The sequence below is a fragment of the Meles meles genome, chromosome 1 (assembly GCF_922984935.1).
Source record: "Meles meles chromosome 1, mMelMel3.1 paternal haplotype, whole genome shotgun sequence".
Lineage (NCBI taxonomy): Eukaryota > Metazoa > Chordata > Mammalia > Carnivora > Mustelidae > Meles > Meles meles.
This window is the reverse complement of record NC_060066.1, coordinates 199372646-199388903: the sequence shown is the minus strand read 5'-3', so window position 1 is coordinate 199388903 and position 16258 is coordinate 199372646. Positions and strand designations below refer to the sequence as shown.

At 44.4% G+C, this 16258-nt stretch overlaps 1 pseudogene; it reads right to left on the bottom strand.

Annotated features, from left to right (window-relative positions):
- Positions 1–4229: 4229 nt before the first annotated feature.
- On the bottom strand, positions 4230–11113 carry LOC123927401 (annotated as a pseudogene).
- Positions 11114–16258: the final 5145 nt, after the last annotated feature.

Sequence of the window (16258 nt, the reverse complement as noted above, 5' to 3'; positions counted from 1 at the left end):
CATTCCAGGCTGAGTGAACAGCAAGTGCAAAGGCCCTGAGGTGGGGGCTTGTGTGCTTATTATGAAGAATCTCTAGGAGCAGAGCAGCATGATGAGGGGAGAGGGGGAGGAGAGTGGTACCAAGAAGTGACAGGCCCAGGCCATGTAGGATGTACAGGGCATGGTAACGAATCTGAATTTTCCTCTCAGTACAGAGGCCATGCCACATGATGTTAATGGTGGTTTTCTCTGGAGAGTAGAATTTTAAATAATTTGTCTTTACTTTTTTTGTTGTATGTTTGTGTGTTTGCTTGTTAATACAATGAAGATATATTGCTTTAGAATAAGAAAAAGGCCACATATCTTTTTAGCTTTAAAAACATATGTTTTTTGCTGAGTTTTGCATTCCTCCCTGCCCCCTATATTTTAAGGCAATTTTAAAGCACATCACAACATTGGATTGGGTTTGTCTTTTGTAAGATTTTTTCCCTAGAAGTAAAAAGCACCTGAAAACTTTTATGGAATGAATGGGGTAAAAAAAAAAATCATCATATTGAAAACACAAAGTAGAATACATTTATGGAGTGGGAAATAATGTTTTCTTTCACTCCAGTGATTGCGGACATTGCCAGAAGGAACACTGAGCAGGGTGTGCGGTGCTGGCGACAGTGGGGGCGGGGGGGCAGGCAGCATGAAGGGCACGGCTAGAAGCTAACTGTCCCCTGCCGCCTCTGTCCCTGTGCTAGGTCTCGTAACCACCTGGGCTCAGTGTTGTCTTCCATAAAAGGGAATAGTAATTATGCCCATGTTAGCGCAGGAAATGAGCTGTTCAAGGCACGTTAAACAAGAGAGATTTAACATGGGGAATTAGAAGCTTACAGAATCACAGGAAGAGAACCAGCTCTAGGCTGGGTCTCTGGGAACCATGTCCAGGCGCCACTGAAGAGGTACTACAACTCTGAGGTTAGGCTCAAGACACACCCCTAACTGCTAATCACGGCTCAGGAAGGCACATCCAGAAGCCACCATTGCAACTTCCTCTTGGCACGGGTGTTTAAAGGGTACCAGAATCTGCTGCAGAAAAATGTCCTGTTTCCCTGCCTTTGCTGGGCGGCAGAACAACTAAAAAGGAAAAGTTCGTGGGGTGGGGGGTTGGTGAGTAGGGAGGGTGGGGGCAGTTTCTGCCTCTCCTCCACCTACAAACATCTCACTAGGGCATCTAATTGGCAGAATAACTCCAAGCCAGAACCCTAGGTGCAAGGGAGTCTGGGAAATGTAGTTTTTCACTTTCTAACATCCTCACCAAGATAGTCTGGGTCCTTGGGGAGCAGAAGCAGGGGCAGAATTAAACATGCAAGGATCTTACTAGGGGAGCTGCCTGAGTGAGAGAAAATAGGTAGGGAGTCAGGCAAGACTGGGAGACTACAAAGCAAGTCTGACTCCAAGTGTGGGGGAAATGGAGAAAAGATTGCATGGGAGCATGTAAGGAAGTTTTGGCAAAGTCAACGTCGATAAAATACTCCGTGTTGGGTGCACCTGGGTGGCTCTGTGGGTTAAGCCTCTGCCTTCAGCTCAGGTCATGATCTCCAGGTCCTGGGATTGAGCCCCACATCGGCTCCCTGCTCAGGGGAGAATCCGCTTCTCCCTCTCCCACTGCCTCTCCCCATGCTTGTGCTCTCTCTCTCTCTTAAATGAATAAATAAAATCTTTAAAAAAAATTAACAAAAATGAAAAAAAAAATAAGAAACAGAAATAATGTTTTCCAAATAAGAAAAAAAACATAGCCAGAAGAGTGATGTTGTTTTCAGATTTTTGCAGACCTCTTCAGTGTCTGTCTTCTTGTGACCACGACTGCATTCAACCTGTTGCAATACCATGTGTCATGGACCATCTGGAAAACTCCAGAGCATGAGTTTTGTCAGAGAATGAGATGAAAAAGACAAAGAATGTCTCAGTACTCTTAGGAAAACTGTTTTGACCTGTGAACCCCCCCAAGGTGTCTCTGGGACCCCAGGGAATCCACCTGTAGAGAATAGCTGCTGTCGGAAGACCCTCCCAGACTCTTTCCAGAAACAGCTGTTGTGTTTTGGGTGTGAACACATCTGGCCCCACTGTCCCCGTGGGAAGGCAGTTGGGGGTTAGGGGGAGGGGAGGAATTGGTGAAAAGCCAAATGTGGTGCCTGAGCCCCCCCCCCTTCTCCTCACTCCCTGGGCCTGAGCCCATCCCCCCTTCTCCTCACTCCCGGGCTCACTCTGTCAGCCCCTAGACAAACGTGACAATTTCTAAGGACAGATCTCACATTTCACCTCCGTGAGAAAACAACAGGCCAGACAAGTGGGAATAAAAGGAAAGAGGAGAAAGGGGTGGGGGAGGTGGGCTTCACTGGCTGTTCTGAGAGGGAGGAGGGGGTGTCCCTGGCTGCTTTGGGGTCCCGTGGCCCTGGGTATGCGTGGATGGACCACACCTTGGCCTTGCCCATGAGCCCAGCCCTGGCAGCAGCAAGCAAGGTGGCCTGCCTGGTCTCTGAGTCACCCACCTGAGTTTCACAGGGCGAGATAGGCTAATTTTCTCCAAGGAGCAAGGGAGCCCCAGCCTCTGAGGCCCAGGAGGGGTGAGCCAGGGTGTTGCCTCTTCTCTCAGAAAGAGCCTTGAATCCAGGTCAAGAAGCCAGCCACTCAGGAGGCCTGGCTCCCTGCGTCCCCCTCTGGGTTAGCCCTTCGTTGTCCCCAGAGCCCAGAGCTGGTGGAGAGTTCCAGCTGCCACTCCATGGCGGCTGAGGCAACAGGAGCACAGGGCATTTATGGAGCACCTACTGTGTGCAGCAGGCTCTGAGCTAATTCCTTGCAGTGCATTTTCCATTTAACCCCGGCCACAACCTGTGCCTGGGGATTTTTACTACCCGGTTTTATCCATGTGGACAGCAAGGCCTGAGGAGGAAATATCTTATCTATGGTCCAGGGAGACTAGAATGGGAATTGGGTCTTGGTTGGTCAGAATCCGTAGCCCAGACTCATAACTTTTCTCCTATAAATTGTTGTGCTAAGAGTCAGGCGTTTACTAATGTACCAGATTATGAGGGCCCACTCTGAGCCCCATACTAGATGCCCGAGATACAGACAATAAAACCCACTCCCTGCCTTCCTCCCTGCTCTCCATGTGGTGGGAAGGTGCAGCGGGGAGGGGAGGGCTGGGCAAGGAGACAGGCGGTTATACCGGATTGTACCAAGCGCTGTGATGAGATTAGCCGGGTGCAAGGGAGCCCCGGAAGCCCCTGACTCAGAAAGGGGAGAGGGTGGGCAAGGCCAGGTTCCTGGAGGAGACGATGCAGAAGCTAGAGAGAAGTTGGGGGTCGCCAAACAAGGGGGAGGGAGAGCATCCCAGCTGGTGGACTGGCACATTAGGGACCACACCCAGTGACCCTACTCCCCCTTTGGACTCGTTACTGGGACACTGCTTCCATCTAGGAGTTCCAGAGCTCTCAGATTTCTACCACAAGCCCCCTACCCTGTTTATATTCTATTTCTGGGAGAGAATCAGCCGGTGCACTTACGCGGGAATAACAGTAGTTCCTGCCCCTGCATGGAAGCCAGGGACAGTGGTGGTGGATGGGGACTCAAGGTGGCTCCAGGCCCAGGGGTGTGGGGAGGGGTGGGAGAAGGGTTTGGAAGTGGGGATGCAGGAGGTCAAGCTGCTCTTAGAAATCATATTTGTGTGCTGAGTATGCTTTTCATGCTGGACACAAACCTAGATGCTGGACACAAAGTACCTCGCTGAAATTTTACAATTGTGAACCCCGGGATGAATCCTTTCACTGAAGACCTTAGGCAATTCCACACCCACGTGGTACAAGAGCAATCCTGAGAAAGGGGTCACGTGTTTTCCTTTACCAACCAAAGCCAAAACCCCGTGGCTGTGGCGTGTAGAGGTTACAATTTGCTTGCTTGGTCTACTGTGAAATGATATGTGTTGGATGACTTTTTCTTGTCTTTTTTTTTTTTTAAGATTTTATTTATTTATTTGACAGAGAGAGACAACAGTGAGAGAGGGAACACAAGCAGGGGGAGTGGGAGAGGTTGAAGCAGGCTTCCTACCAAGCAGGAAGCCCGACACGGGGCTCGATCCCAGGACTTTAGGATCGTGACCTGAGCCGAAGGCAGACGCTCAATGACTGAGCTGCCCGGGCGCCCCTGGATGACTTTTTCAAGGGACTTGGGTAGGGCATACTCTTCCTTATTAATATGTCTTTCTGTCACACAACCTCCTTATTGGTACCATCATAATGCCACTTTGCAGAGGAGACAAAGGGGCCCCTGAGGAGTGAAAGCACCAGCTTAGGGGAAACAGCAGGGCTGGAATTGGAGCTCAGACACCCTGGTGCCCCAAATCCCAGGTCCTCACCCAGTTTCTCTGATGCCAGAAAAATCCATGAATCTGGGAAGGCCCCCTCCACCCTTCAGCCGGTCTGAGCCTGGCTTAGCCAACCTCTGGATGGCTGGATCTTGCAACCCTTTCTCAACCCTGGGGGGAGCACAGGGAGTTAGAGGGAGTAAAGTGTCCAGATTGTGTGTTTAAGGTTTTCCCAAGTGACTCAGGGGCTGGGCCTCAAAAGGAAGTCAGCTCAGCATGCCTGGGCAAGCCCCCATCCCGGTTCCCCTCTTTACCCAAACAAACTGATGAGTGTGAGTGTGGGGCCATTTGGGGCCAAGCGAGGCTGAAAGGGGGCCCCGGGGGTCGGGGGGGTTGGTGCCAGTTGTGGGGGTAGAATGAAAAGGTCTTAAAACTGATCACCGGGAGGGAGGTGATTTCTTGCTTCAAAATAACTTCAAAATAGGAACTACTGATAAACCCAAAGAAGAAAGTGTAAAGCCCCCGATCCCATCCCTCAGGCATAAACACTGTTCCTATTTTGGGCGTGGTTCCCTCCAGGGCTTGATGTGTACACCTATCTCTATACATATTTATATTTATAATAATAAATGTATTCATAATAACATTGTATTATTGCCAAAATAACGTGTCTTCACTGTAGAACACTTAGAGAGTAGAAATGAAGACAAGAAGGTAAAAAACAATGTTCTCAGAAAGGATGACTTTCTAGGTTTTTCCTGTTTTCTTGTGAATTATTTTATAATGAATACATTAATATTAATACAAATCATCACAGCACTCCCACCTAGTGGAGTCTTCAGCATGGAGGTGGGCTCCCCAAAATTATTTCTCCAGATAAACAGAACTTAAAGCTAAAACAAAGGCATGGATTTTAGCCTCTTTTACACTGCAGACCTCTTAAGAATCCTGTAAGAGCTACAGATACACAAAAATGCACACAGAAACGTTTTCCTAAAATATCAGGGGGTCCCCAGACTCCCTGAAGCCCCTACATAGGAGCCATGGGCCCCAGGCTTCAACTCCCCCCACCCCATTCCTGAATTATTATTCCTGAATTATTAAGTGAAGAAGGACTTCTGATCCCGGAGCCCAGAGGAAAGTCACACCTATTACCCCCCACCCCCCACTCCCGCCCAGGCTCCCCATTTTCACCTGAATATTTTTATGGGGGGTGGTTCAGTGCAGTTGGGGTTTCTGCTGGTTTAGTATTTCACTCTTTGGTTTAGTATTTCATTGTCCTCATTTTGTTTTGCTTCTAAACACTTAAGGTTTTTTAAAATTTTGATGTGATTTCCAACATACAGAAAAGTAGTATGGGTAGTACAAGGAACTACCATACACTCTGTTTTGTTTCGTTACAAAAATAACACACGCCAGTGGTAACACGTCAAATGACGTCGAAGTGTGTGGGGAAAAAAGTTAATAGGCTTCCTTTTCCCCTTCCAACACGCAGAACGTAAACCTGCTCTAAGCCCCTGGGAACATACATACCTACATACGTGTGTATGTATTTACATGAATATGATCCTTTTGTTTTAAAAAAATTCCCTTATTTTATAGATACAGAATTGCTTCTATGTCTGAGATTTATGTTTTCTGCTCATTGATATTAAATACAGGAGCTCCTGGCTGGCTAGCAGTAAGGCGAGTGACTCTTGATCTCGGGGTTGTGGGTTTGAGCCCCACTTGCATATGGAGATTATGGTAAAAAAAAAAAAAAAAAAAAAGATAAACGCACTAAATGCACTAAATACAGCTATCCAGGGCTGGCTGGCTGACTTCTAACCATCAACGGGGAAAATGTTCAGAAAAACATGAGGGAAAATGAAAAGATAAGCAGAAAATCAAGGGGATGGTTGAGCAGCTTCCAAGGCGCATGCATGGGGGTCTGGGGACGGTCGGGAACACAACCTTCCACAGTTTGCTTCTTCCATTTAATATTCTTTCTGAATATTAAATCCTCTAGGTCAAGGATCCTGTTAGTACCCCATACTTTTTCATTTTATCGTTGAGCGGTACTTTCTTCAATCTATCCCCTGTAAGTACACAACCTGGTTGTTTCTGATTTGCGGCAGTGGATAACCATCCCGATGTAATAGTCCTCATTTTATGTCTTTAACCGGGCTATACCTAGACCGTAGAAAACTTTTGTGCAAATCAGCAAAAGGTGCCTCTCCAGGCCGACCTGGGCCTGTAACAAGGCACTCACTTGGCTTGGCAAGTAGAGTATACACTGGATTCCAGCCCCACATGCCCCTCAGCCTGCTGTCCTTGTGCAGTGAACAACTTGCACCTCTGTACATGGTAGTCTCACCTTGCACACTCATTTTTCCTTGTATAGGAGGGATCTTTGAAAGTAAGACTGCTTGGACAAAGGGTGTATGTGCAGTTTTGTTTGTTTTTTTTTGAAGATTTTATTTCTTTATTTGACAGACAGAGATCACAAGTGGGCGGAGAGGCAGGCAGAGAGATAGGAGGAAACAGGATCCCTGCTGAGCAGAGAGCCTGATGCGGGAATTGATCCCAGGACCCTGGGATCATGATCTGAGCCGAAGGCAGAGGCTTTAACCCACTGAGCCACCCAGGCACCCCTGTGCAGTTTTAACTGTAAAAGACAAATCAGATGAATCACTGCTAGATTCATGTGTGTGTGCACATGCATGTGCACTTACAAAATTGGTATCATATTATATTTGCTATAACATATTTATATGAACTGTAACATATTTCAGTCCTAACGTATTTTGACTGCCTTTTCTGTCACTACTAGTTCTACGTTTGCACCTTGATTTTTTAAACACCTTTTGAGGTCTAACTGATGTACTATAAATTATATTTGGGGGGGCAGCAGAAAAGTTTTGTTAGAAAATTCTCACCCTGGGGCGCCTGGGTGGCCAGGTCGTGAACATGGTCATGGGATCCAGCCCCATGCTGGGCTCCACACTCAGTGGACAGCCTGCTTGGAGATTTGGGGATTCCTTCTCCTCTGCCTCTGCCCATGCACACATCGTCTCTCTCTCTCTCTCCCCCGCCTCTAAAATAAATAAATAAATTTTTTAAAAACAGGAAATAAAATTCTCACGCTGAATTGGTGAAGCATAAATTATACCCATTTAAAACATACAGTTTCTTACAAATATCCCGTCATTACATTGTATAACTGAAACTAGTACAACATTATAAGTCAATTATATCTCAACAAAAATAGATCAACCCATAAATAGACCAATAAAAAATGTAAAGCTTTGTAAGTTTTTACATATGGATGCACTGTTCAAACCGTAACCAAAATCAAGACAATGAACCTATCCATTACCCCGAAAAGCCCCTTCAAATCCGCCCCCACCCCTTCCTGCACACTCCCTAATAACCCAGGCAGCTACTGTTTCTTGTTCCTCATCATAGATTAGATTATCCTTCCTACCATTGTAAAAAAATGGAATTACACGGTATGTATTCTCTTTTGTCTAACTTCTTTCACTCAGCGAAATTATTTTGCAATTCACCCATGTTATTGCATGTATCCATAGCTCATTCATTCATAGGGCAAAGGAGTGTTCCATTGCATGGCTGGACCTCTCTGAATAGTTTATCCACTCACCCATTAATGGACTTTTGGGTTGTTTCACATATGGGCCTCTGATAAATAATACTGGTGTGACAATTTACGCCCAAATCTTAGTGTGGATGTAGATTTTCATTTTTCTTGGGGAGAAACCTAAGAGTAGAATGGCTAGATCGTATGGCTGGTGTGGGTTCAGCTTTTTAAGGAAATGCCTAACTGTTTTCCAGAGTGGTTGTACTATTTTACCTTCCTACCAGTAAGAATTCCAGTTACTCCATGTGCTCATCAACATGATATAGCTGGTCTTTTTAATTTTCACAATTTTATGGGGGACAATTTTTTCATGCTCACTTTCTATCTGTGCACCTTATTTGGTGAAGTGTCTGTTCAAATCTTTTGCCCATTTCTAGATTTGGTTGGCTATTTTCCTATTCTTGAGTTTTAAGCATTGATAAATTCTTGACAAAGTGTTTCTTATCAGACTCCTGATTTGCAAACATTTTATTGCTTGCATTTTATTTTTTTATATTTTACGACTTTTTGTTTTTATTTACTTTGATTCTATTTCATTTATTTTATTATTTTTTTAAAGATTTTATTTATTTATTTGAGAGAGAGAATGAGAGAGAGCATGAGAGGGGAGAGATTCAGAGGGAGAAGCTGACTCCCCGCTGAGTGGGGAGCCCAACACAGGACTCGACCCCAGGACCCTGGGATCATGACCCGAGCGAAGGCAGATGCTTAATCGACTGAGCTACCCAGGCACCCCTATTTTATTATTTTTAACAAGTTAATTTTTGTTGTTGTTTACAAACATTTTATTTTAATTTTGTGGCTTGTCTTTTCATTCTCTTGGTGGTTTTTGAAGAGCAAAAATCTTTGATATAAATGGAATCCAATTGATCAATTTTCACTTTATGGTTTGGGGGTTTTGTATCTAAGAAATCTTTCACTGATCCAAGATAATAGAGGATTTTTCCTAATGTTTCTTTCCTTCCTTCCTTCCGTCCTTCTTCCTTTCTTTCTAAGATTTTATTTATTTATTTGGAAGAGAGCTAGCTAGAGAGAGAGAGAGAGAATGTACAAGCAAGGGGAGGGGCAGAGGGAGAAGCAGACTCTCCACTGAGCAGGGAGCTTGACACAGGACTATGATCCCAGAACCCCAGGATTATGACCTGAGCTGAAGGCAAATGCTTAACCGACTGAGCCATCCTGGTGCCCACCTAAAGTTTTCTTTAAGAAGTCTTATAGTTTGGGGGTGCCTGGGTGGCTCAGTGGGTTAAGCCTCTGCCTTTGGCTCAGGTCATGATCCCAGAGTCCTGGGATCAAGCCCCGCATTGGGCTCTCTGCTCAGCAGTGAGCCTGCTTCCTCCTCTCTCTCTGCTTGCCTCTCTCCTTACTTGTGATCTGTCTGTCAAATAAAAAAAAAAAAAAAAGAAGAAGTCTTATAGTTTGGATCACTTCTTGGCCTTTTGGCTAAAATCAAGTATAAGAAGTCTTAGAGTTTTGGGATACCAGGGTGGATTGGTTAAACATCTGACTCTTGATTTTGGCTCAGGTTATGATCTCAGGGTCATGAGATCAAGCCCTGCATTGGGCTCCATATTCAGCATGGCGTCTGTTTGGGATTCTCTCTCTCTCTCTCTCTGCCCCTCCCCTACCTCAAATAAGTAAATAAATCTTAATAATTTACAAATTTGTGCTGATATATCTCCTCTGATCCTTCTAACGAGTTGGCAGAAGCACCATTACCAATCATATGTATACCGTAACTCTACAGTTTTGTCTTTGAATAGCTGTTTAAAAGATAGTCCCAAATTATAGCTTAGTCTGACTTAGTAAAATATTCACAAGCCAAGTTTGCTGCCATATGTCCTCACACTGAATTTTAAAAGCATCTGAACTTATAGATCGTCTACAAAATGTACTAAGTGCTAAATATTCCTTATTTAATATGATACATAAACCACACTAAAATGCCTTTCATGAGGCAAAAAGCAACATTTTTGATGCAGGGAATGTGAGTTAAAGTGGCATATTTAAGACCACAAAGAGAAAGTGGGCATTGCCAGCTAATCTTCAGCCCTGTGATTAACAGGCTAATGAACACAACTTGAAATAGAGCGGAGTCTTGCTATTCTCTGAGACATTGATATATGAAATATATATATATATAATATATTGTGAAATATAATATATAATTATTGAATGCAAACTATAATCTATATTATTATGAAATATATATTAATATAACCAGTTATATAAATCTACACTTGATCTTAGCCAAAAGGCCGAGAAGCGATACCAGTTATATAAATCTAATATAAAACCAATCACCCATAGGTTTAGAGCTGGCATTTACCATCTCTTGGAACAACTGAACATTACTAATCAATTCCAATCATACCTTCAGAAGGGGAAAAGAGTGACAGCACTTGCTGAACCAGAATTCCTAGCAAAGTTCAGAAAGCTGATCACGTGCATTTAACCACAGGCCAATCTTATTTAAATCAGGCCTGTCCAAAAGAAATATTCTATCAGCCAGTCATGATCTGAATTCTGATGGATGAGATCAGTTTAACTATGGCACACATTTAAAAAGACATGAGACATTTTTGTTTTGTAATAAATAAGGTTGTGGCCAGCTATTACTCCTTAGTAGCTTCTTTGTTTAAGATTTTATTTATTTATTTGACAGACAGAGAGAAAGCACACAAGCAGGGGGAGTGGCAGGGAGAAGGAGAGGAAGAAGCAGGCTCCCTGAAGAGCAGGGAAATGGATGTGGGACTCAATCCCAAGGCCCCAGGATCATGACCTGAGCTGAAGGCAGATGCCCAACTGATACCCTTCCTTAGTAGGTTTTTTGAGATAAGCTATCAAGTCTGCATTGTCCCCTGTCTTCTTAATGCCAGTGAAGATCATTATTGTTCATTATATCATTATTGTTCCAGGGATGTACTTCTTGGGATTCTCCAAATAATCCATTGGTGTCTCCTCTCCCAGGTGATGCCTTTGTTCTTGTTGGCATCCATGTAAGAAAATATGGGTGCCTGAACTGTCTTTCACCCAAATAGGCCATGGTGATTTGGCCCAGTCTTGTGCTCACCTCCCTTCGCCAGTGTATGGCACCGGGCGCACTTCTGAACAAAAGCTTTCTTGTCCTTCTCAACATGACTCATTTTTAAATCGCTCTTTCATTGGACATGAAATGAAGATACCCGCTCACAGGCCAGATGCCTGCTCTCTCCAGGACGAGTTAATTTTTATACATATGGTATGAATGGGAGGTTTTTGGTTTTCTTTGTTTTTTGCTTCTGGATATCCACTTGCACGTAGATTTTAATGGCAAGAAATAACCATTTCCCAGCAAATTTCTTCCCCCTTCCTGAAGACAAGTTGTCTCCTAGATGTTTTATTTCCTACAGTGCTATTTCCACTGTGGGGACTTGGAGTGGTTGTTGAATGACTAAATGAGTCTGTCCCACCTCAAGGAATCCCAGAATGTCCGAGCTGGGACAGAGTTTGGATTGTCTAGTCCAGATGAGTCCCCTTATCCCCATTTTATGGGGAAGGACCCTCTAGCTTAGGGACAAGGAGTATCTGCCCACAGCAAATAGGTGACCGAAATGAAGCTTAAATTCTGGCCCCGAAATCTTTGTCCAGAGCATTTTCCATAACAGCATGCTGGTTTCTGTCCCCAAGACTATTTGCCAACAAAAGGCCTAGATCTGCGATGCCATCTCATGCAATTCCTAACTGGGTGAACATACCATCCTTAGGAAAGGCCACCATGTGTGAGTGCCTGCTGTGTGCAGGCCTTTGCTCATGACTCTCATTGAATGCTCACAACAGCCCATGGGAAGTTCATTATGGTCACGGCTCTACAGATCAGGAAACTGCGGCCCAGAGAGCATTAGCAGGGTCTCTGATTCCTGACTGTCAAACTCTAAACTTTATTTTCCCTCACATATTCCTCCTCTGGCCCCACTCTTATCCAAAGGACCCTGCCGAGGAAGGACGGCAAATTGGTTCAGAACCCAAACTGGAGTTGGACAGCCTGATGTGAACTTTATTTTGGACAAGTCAGCTGTCCTATAGGAACTTCAGTTTTGTTCTTTCTTTCTTTCTTTTTATTTATTTATTTATTTATTTATTTATTTAAGTTTCATTATTTCTAAAGTAGGAATTAGTCTATGAACAATGCCTGGCATACAGATTAAAAGAGCTGACATGTGGACCAGCCCTCAGAACAGTAGCTGAGACTACCAAGCCCTCAAGGAGTCTCAGTGGTCATTCCCCGGGGACTGGGAAGGCTGGGACAGTCTGGTGGAAGCTCCCAAAGACCTGCCAGAAGAAGGGGAGAGGAGCCTATGCACTGGCCCGAGGCGAGGCTGAGCAGAATTGAGAAGGGGTCAAAGAGGAAAAGCAACCAGGATGAGGCCAGGAGGCTGCCTGCCTGCCCCAGGCTCCACAAAGGAGGATAAAGCCCTAGACTGACCCCTTGGACTCTCCACACGACCTTCAAAAGGTGAGGAAAAACTACACGCTCAGACACACTCGCACTCATGGATGGCTTCTCACAGATGGAGTGAGCTCATGTGTGCACATGAATTCACAGAACACTTACAATGTCAAGACCAGAGGGTGTGGTGTGGGGATCTCTTGTTGCCTGTTTTCTGAGAATGATGGTGAAGGCATTTGAAGGAGTTGGTTCAGGCCATCATGAAACTACAGCTTCAGGCTTGGGAGGGATCTCAGAGGCTGTTGTCCACTCTTTCTCATTGTGATCCCTTTTCCCCATTCCAGGGAGGCAAGACAACACTACAGCCAAACACAGGCTTCAGCTCCCACAGCCATGGGGTGGGATCTGGCTTCATCTGGCAGCTTTGCAGATAAATTATCTGCTCTCTCACTCACCTCTGGGCCTTTGCACAGGCAGATCTGTCTGTCTAAGTCTAAGCCCTCTCTCTCAACCTTTTGTTAGACCAATGCCTCCTCCTTTCTTGGGACTTAGCTTAGACATCACGTCCTCTGGGGAGCCTTTTCTGACAACTGCCTACCCCATTTTGCCCTCAGTTAGAGACTTCCAAAACATTTTCAGTTTTGTCCAGCATATATCATGCTGTGTTCAGATGATCTGGTTTGTTTTCTGTCTCCCCCACTACCTGGGAGCTTCTCAAGTGCAGAGATAATGGCTTCTTTGTTATGTAGTTTTAGACAATTGATTTAACTTCCCCAAGCTTCAGTTTCTTTACTGGGACATTGTATAAATTAAATCACATAACCAAACAAAATTTATATAAAGTCTTTCATTTAGTACTTGGCACACAGTAGATGCTCATAGACGCTTTAGATGATGATGACGATGATGATAACTGCATTTATCAAAATTTCCTCCAATCAATAAACTCCAGAAATTTCAGAAGTTTAAAACAATAAATGTTATTTTCCTTCTGGAAATATACCTTAAAGAATCAAAAGCAGGAATTCTTTTTTTTAAATTTATTTATTTTTTTAATTTGTTTATTTACAGCATAACAGTGTTCATTGTTTTGGCGTCACACCCAGTGCTCCATGCAGTACGTGCCCTCCCTATTACCCACCACCTTGTTCCTCAACCTCCCACCCCACCCGCCCCTTCAAAACCCTCTGGTTGTTTTTCAGAGTCCATAGTCTCTCATGGTTCATCTCCCCTTCCAGTTTCCCTCAACTCCCTCTCCTCTCCATCTCCCCATGTCCTCCATATTATTTGTTATAAAAGCAGGAATTCTTAACAGACATTTGTACACTAGTGTTTAAAGCACTGTTATACACAATAGCCAAAAATTAGAAACGACCCAAATGTCCACTGACAGATATATGGATAAACAGCATGAGGCCTATACATACAATGGGGTATTACTCAGTCTTAAAAAGGAAGGAAATTCTGATACCTGCTACAACTTGAATGAACTTGAAAACATTGTGCAAAGTGAAACAACCCAGGTACAAAAACACAAATACTATACGATTCCATTTCTATGAAGTATCTAGAGTAGTCAAATTCATAGAGACAGAAAGTAGAATGGTGGTGGCCAGGACTGGGGGAGTGGGAACAGCCAGTTATTATTTAAGGAGGACAGAGTTTCAGTTTTGCAAGATGGAAAGGGTTCTGGGGATGGATAGTGGTTGCACAACAATGCAAATCCACTTAATGCCACAACACTGTATACTTAAAAATAGTTAAGGGGCACCTAGGTGGCTGTTGGTTGATCATCCGACTTATGGTTTTGGCTCAGGTCATGATCTCAGGGTCATGAAATTGAGCCCCACATCAGCCTCCATGGGGAGCCTGTTTGAGATTCTATTTCTCCCTCTCTCCCCACTCACACACTCACTCTCGCAAATAAATAAATAAATCTTTAAAAAATAGTCAAAATGTAAATTATATGTTATGCTTATTTTACCTTAATAATAAAAAAATAATTAAAAAAATGTTTTCTCTTCATTCCAGTTATAGTCAATGAGGGGGCTCCTATATGGGGATTGACCTCCATGCAGTGGTTGGGGACCTAGACTCCTTCCACCTTGTGTCTCTGTCATCTTCGACATGTGGGTCCAAGTGTCACCCTAGAATAGAGGTTGCAAACTATACCCTGTGAACCAACTCAGCTAGCCATCTGTTTTTCTATAGCCTTAAACCTAAGAATGGGTTTTCATTTCCAAAGTGTCATGAAGAAGAGGAGGAGGGGAGAGGGGAGAAGAGGGAAGGAGAAAAAAAGAGTACGCAACAGAGATTATAGATGTCCTGTAATGCCTAAAATATTTGTTATCTGGCCCTTTACCAAAGAAGTTTGCCAACCTTAGCCTTAGAAATGTTTCCTCTTCCAGACAGCTAAATGGTACACATCACTTTTGCCCATATTCTTTTTTTTTTTTTAAGATTTTATTTATTTATTTGACAGATAGAGATCACAAGTAGGGAGTGAGGCAGGCAGAGAGAGAGAGAGGAGGAAGCAGGCTCCATGCCAAGCAGAGAGCCCGATGGATCCCAGGGCCCTGGGATCATGCCCTGAGCTAAAGGCAGAGGCTTTAACCCACTGAACCATCCAGGCGCCCTACTTTTGCCCATATTCTATTGGTTGGAACTGTGACATGGCCATACCTGACTGCAAGGGAGTCTGGGAAATGTAGTCCAGCTGTGTGTTCAGAAAGAAAAGGAAATGAACTTGATGGTCATCCCACAATCCCTGTTACAATGATGATGATAGTGATGATGGTGATGAAGAGCGCTGGGGATACCTCTCCAACTGTTCCATTCTTCCTCCAGAGCATCAATAATATAGTCAGGGAAGTTACCTCTGCCCAGTTTAGTTCAGGACATTCCTGGTGATCCCATCTCCAGTGACTGGTTCAAAAACTCGGGGGACGCCTGGGTGGCTCAGTGGGTTAAGCCGCTGCCTTCGGCTCAGGTCATGATCTCGGGGTCCTGGGATCGAGTCCCGCATCGGGCTCTCTGCTCAGCAGGGAGCCTGCTTCCCTCTCTCTCTCTCTCTCTCTCTCTGCCTGCCTCTCTATCTACTTGTGATCTCTCTCTGTCAAATAAATAAATAAATAAATAATTAAAACAAAAACAAAAACAAAAACAAAAACTCGGGCTTAAGCCAAGCAGAGAACATCATCTCTCTGGCAAAGGTTATTGGTTCAGGGATGGTGGAGTGGCCTAAGTTGTCCCAGTCAGACTTAAAGGAAGAAATTTGGTTTGATGGTTGGTAAGAGGACTTCTCTCTTTCTCTAGCTGTGGCCTGAGGAAGCTTGCATCCAGAAAGCAGCTATCCTTCAACAGCTACAAGAGGATACTTAGATGGGGTCAGCTTTGTACACCACAGAGCAGAGAGACAAACAGGACCCTGAAGACATCGTGGGACTGCTACAGAACCAGCCCGACATTCAATTATGAGGCCCATAAAAATCCCTCCTAGTTTAAGCCACTTGGAGGCATGGTTTCTGTTGCTTCCAGCCCAAAGCACCTTACATGATCTGCTGGCTTCTAGAACAGTCCTGCCAAACTGCCTACCAGGCTTTCCAGGAGACCCTCCATCCTGAAATCCTCCCACCGTGGATTGCTGCTGAGGTCTTCCATATGTGAAGCTTGAGTTTACCTTGCAAATTCTATCTGTTGTCTTAGAGCACCAGAATCAAAGGAGACAGGAGCCTTCGTGTTGGGAAGAACTTTTGATTTCAGTATTCATGAACCTTCTCTCCTGAGACTTCCCCCATGACTTGTACTTTAATGTACTGAACATTTTTCTTTAAGTTGGATGTTACACAATTCACTTTAAAAA